The following is a 5,020-nucleotide window of genomic DNA, read 5'->3' as shown; positions in this document are numbered from 1 at the left end:
TATTAATCAATATTAAACAACCAACATGCAGACCTAGAAAAAATTGCTTTGGTGATGGAGGAGACAGAGAAAGCGATTGCCATGAGGAAGAAATCTCCATGAACTCTCATCCCATAGCTATCTTTCTCAACATGGTACTAATTATTGAATCCTTAATAGATCATAAAAATTATAAAGTTTTTTTAGTTTGTTGCTAATTTAATTTTAAGTTTGTAAACTTTATTTGTTTTCATGCACTGAAATAAAATATTTTATAACTCTTTCTTTTGTTTGACGCAATAATCACATTTTATGTAAAATAATCATATGATAAAGTGCATCATTGAGAGAGTATACAGATAAATTAAATCCATTCATTGGTACAGCAAAAGGGAAACGACAGCGGTTATTTTTGCTTATACACAACGGTTCCCGAACTGAGGCATATGCAGGCGAGACAAAAAGTCAACTACTTTTTGCCTCAAGTGCGAACCGAGGCATAAATGGACAAGATTTGTCCTCGGTTCAGCCTTAACCAAAGCAGTAGAGTTTTTGATTTTTTTAATTCTTTTTTCGTAGGACTTTGTGCCTCGGTTGTAGCTTGAACCGAGGCAGTATAGTCCTTTTTTTTTAATCCGCAAGCCTTTCTGCTTCGGGTGTGACTATAATGGAAGCCATAACGGGCCTTTCTACCTCGGGTGTGACTTTAACTGATGCCATAGGGTGCTTTTCTACCTTGGTTATGGTCTCAACCGAGGCACATTCCCCAGGCAGTAGAGTCCTTTTTTGTTTTTTTTTCATCCGCCAACATTTTTGCTTCGGTTGTGACCTTAACCGATGTCATAGGGTGCTTTTCTGCCTCGGTTATGGGCTCAATCGAGGAATATTCCCCTGTTTCTTTTTAAATCATGTCTGCTTCTGCTACATTCCCAACTGCAGAAACAGACCTGCATATAATTTTACATCCAGAATTGTCCAGAATAATCCAGAAGCATATATTTTGAATGAAAATTATATTAAAACATAAATACATTCAATGTAATCATAAATCAACTTCTTAGAAGCATAAATCAATCCAATGCAATCATAAATCAACTTTGAAACATAAATCAATGCAATGTACTAAGTTAAACTAATAATAATATACAAAAGAATAAAACAACTTAGAAACATAAACTTAGAACTTACTATATCCTAATATCTACTACATACTATTATATAATATAATTACATATTTAGTCAGTGCTTTCCTCACGAGTTGAAGTGACTTCTCTGGAATTGGAGTAATCCTATTAAATCTCTACATAAAACACAATGATTTCAATTAGTGTATATGAAATCTAAACTATAGAGAAAATAAAATTCAAACCTAAATATTACCGTTTGTCATCCACTGGTGTAATGTGCACGAATAATGGTCATCATCCAAAACATGACGTAGTAACCACATTCATATGACCCTGTTTGTCTATTACACTACAATATATCATCATAATTATAAAATGTTAAGTAACATCATTGGAATGGAACCAAATGTAACAAAGTATGGACTAAAATACCAAACCTTAAGGGCAACCCATGCAAGGGAACTATTAAAAAAAATTTCTTTAGCATACATTTATATAACAAAGAAAGTTGAAACACTAAGGTTCTTACCAATCTATTACATGTCTAAGAGGGCTGAGAGGAGACTTGTGCAATGAACAAAACCAGACAATAGTATTCTCCGGTATGGAGATCACAAGTAGTTGCCAATGACACCTGAAATTGGTAATAACTTAATTGTCATATACAAAAATTAATAAATGAAACGTTAAAGTTAACAAACTTCATTTACCCAAATATATAAGGGAGAAAATATATCTCCTTCCCCATTCCAAAGCAGGTGGTGATGTATGTTTGGATATCATCAAATTTATTTCTTTCATGAGTCATAGAGGGGTCAATGAATCCATATACATCATTGAACCCCTTCTTGTTACTAACCTCAAACATATACCTGAAATGAAGAAATAATCTGATATAAGTAACTTGATAAAAAAGAATTATATAAAAAAGTTCTCATAAACTTACATCATCGACAACTGAATTAGTGTAATATTAATTTCTTCTTTCCCCGACGCAAGCTCCCTAACATCTTGCTGATGCAAGTACGATGGGATCTGAGCTTCTCTTCCAAATGTAGTAGAATCCCAATGTACAATCATCGACGCATTTGAAATGATTTTACCAAGCTCGTCTAACGCACCAAGAGGGTCGTCCTCAGATAAATGAATCTTCTTTGGTGAAGGACTTCCCTCCTGACCTATCTGCTGTTACATGAAAAAATAGTAATATTATGACGTCAATTAGATGTAAATATTAAAATTGAGAAGTATATAGTACGAGTGTTTACCGGGGGATCAGATACATCACCAATAAAATGTCTAGGCCAGGCGAAAAAGGACTTAAATGCCTCTTCCACAGTGAAGAACTCATTTGTAGGCACAAGAAGAACGACATATGGTACAACAACTTCATCCACCGTGACCTTGACCTCATCTTCTGCTAGTTGTACACCATTCACTACACTGGTTGTCTCATAGACTGTGCCACGAGCCACTAGCATGGTCCCGGTATCAGAGATAATATATAACTGACATGGACGAGTGTCATCCATGTCGTCCCCTGGGCACCGCAGCTGAGCAACTTCCCTTACTGCTTTTACATGTCAAATTAAATGTTAGGTTATACAAAAAGTAAATTAATAAACTAAAATGATTAAGTTTACTTGTAGGGGGCACAACATGTTCCACTACAGGAGTTGACGGAGGACGATTGTCATAATCCTCATAACGCTGCTGGAACTGGCGCGCAACCATTTCAGCAACTTCATCATACAACTCTGCCCGAACCTTCTTTGTTATCTCTTGCGTAATCTCTTTTCTTATTTCCTCCTTCATCTTTTTGTATGAATATGGACGCGAGGAAGACCCAAAGAACTGTCGTATGCCTATGCCAGTCCCAACAGCACACACCCGTCTTGGGTGCTCAGGTCGTCCAATAGCTGTGGCAAGATTATCCTGACGACCTTCTTGTGAGAATTGACCTTGGGAGCTCTACTCAACCAAGGAGTCCTGTAACATAACAAAACTCCAAAATCATTTGAAAGATCTATGTAATATATATAACAAAAATGTTGTAAAAATATGATAAATGACATCTTACAATTCTTTCAGATATCTCTCTAGTAGAGTCAGAAGTGTAAGAGGAGGAGGAGGAGAGTCACCGTCCTCAGAAAGTGGAAGTCTACTATCTGACTTCTGCTTCATCATTTTTTCCTCAAACTTCCTATATCCACCACGAGACAGTAGGTGTGGATTTTTATTCTGAGCACATATTGCTTGTGCTTTTGACCTGTTTTCCTATGACAAAATGAAACAATTGTCATAAAAAAGAATTATGAATGATGAATTCAATGATTTTACCTACACTTACGTGTCACGTCTCGGATGAACGAAGCTCTACAAACTGACGTCATGTTTCTTCGTCAATTGCTGAATATTTGGAACATGGAGTTTCATTACTTTTTGGTCCAAATATATATCTGGACGTCAATTTTGTCTTAAACCCTCGAAATCTTTCTGCTATTGCAGATAAACACCTATTCCTTAAGCTCTCGACATTTGGCATATCAAATGTCATCTGCAACAAAGAAAGTAATAACCTTACATCACTAAAAATTTATCAATATAATGAATCTAAAATTTGGAGCAATATTGTTTAAATGACCAATAGATCTTGCCATATGAGATTCCGATCAGCCTCAGATACATGGTCAAAGGATGGAGTAAGTATAGAGATACGATCACGTGTTAGTACTCCAAGGTAAGACCTAAATACATCTGCATTTGGGCCAGATGCAACTCTAGTGACCACGTCAATAATGACAGGTGTCCTCTTACCTGCATTTCTTCTAAGTATAAGCTGTCGTAACCTCGTCGCTCCTCTTGTCCGTCTAGAAGTGCTGGGGACTTCATCCCCTGACGAATGAGGTGACTCAGCCATATATCTGTCACAATAAATAAGATGAAAGATTAATAAACACTTATAAAATAACATATATTATTTAACAAAATCCATAAATATTTACACAAACATGAAATTCATACATAATCATATGTATTGGTCATATGTATATTCCCTCATTGTGAACTTCCCGAATTGCTTGTATATCATCAATTAGAGGGCCGTCATCCAAATTTATTGTCTTTTTAAAGGAATGGTTGTCAGCAATATGAAGATTACTTAGATTCTTTTCTTTATCTTCAATTTGTCTTTTTTCCTTGAAGAGCAATAATCCAATAGTCAAACGCAGGATCTTTGACATAAAAAACTTGACTTGCTTGATATGCCATGATAAATGGTTGGTCTCCATAACCAACCTTTCGAAAATCAACAAGTGTCATACCAGATTCGTCTATTTTGACACCACTCTTATTGTCGACCGACTTACATTTGAAGAGTGCAACGGAAAACTTAGTGTAATCAACCTCCCATATCTCTTCAATTCTACTATAATATCTCATGGATTCAATTACAGGATTTTTATCTTTGGATGTGGAAAATTTTAGCAACTCAACTTCTAGACTGATGCCACTATTTTGTATTGTGCTTTTATCATCCAAAGTCTTTGTATAAAATGTAAAATTATTAATTTCATAGCCTGTACAACAAACAACATCAAACTTCAAACCATTTGCTAGCCACAACAAAGTCTTAGAGGACCGTGATGCTTTCAAAACTTCAGATTTGAACCAGGACAAGAATGTTCTGTTATGCTCCATCAACTGCCATTTCTCTGATTATCTTGGATACTTGTCCTTTACAACGGCTTTGTGTGCTTCCAAAAATGGGATCACTTCATTTGTGTTGTTTAATATGTACAGATGTGCTTGCATCAATTCTTCACGACTTTTCGTCACCACATTCACACCTCATATGCTTTTACTTGTAGAATATCTATTCAACCATGATGTCCGAGGGACTCCTATTGAATTTG

This window comes from Vigna angularis, chromosome 8, assembly GCF_016808095.1.
Source record: "Vigna angularis cultivar LongXiaoDou No.4 chromosome 8, ASM1680809v1, whole genome shotgun sequence".
In the NCBI taxonomy this organism is placed as follows: domain Eukaryota; kingdom Viridiplantae; phylum Streptophyta; class Magnoliopsida; order Fabales; family Fabaceae; genus Vigna; species Vigna angularis.
Note: the sequence above shows the minus strand (reverse complement) of the source record.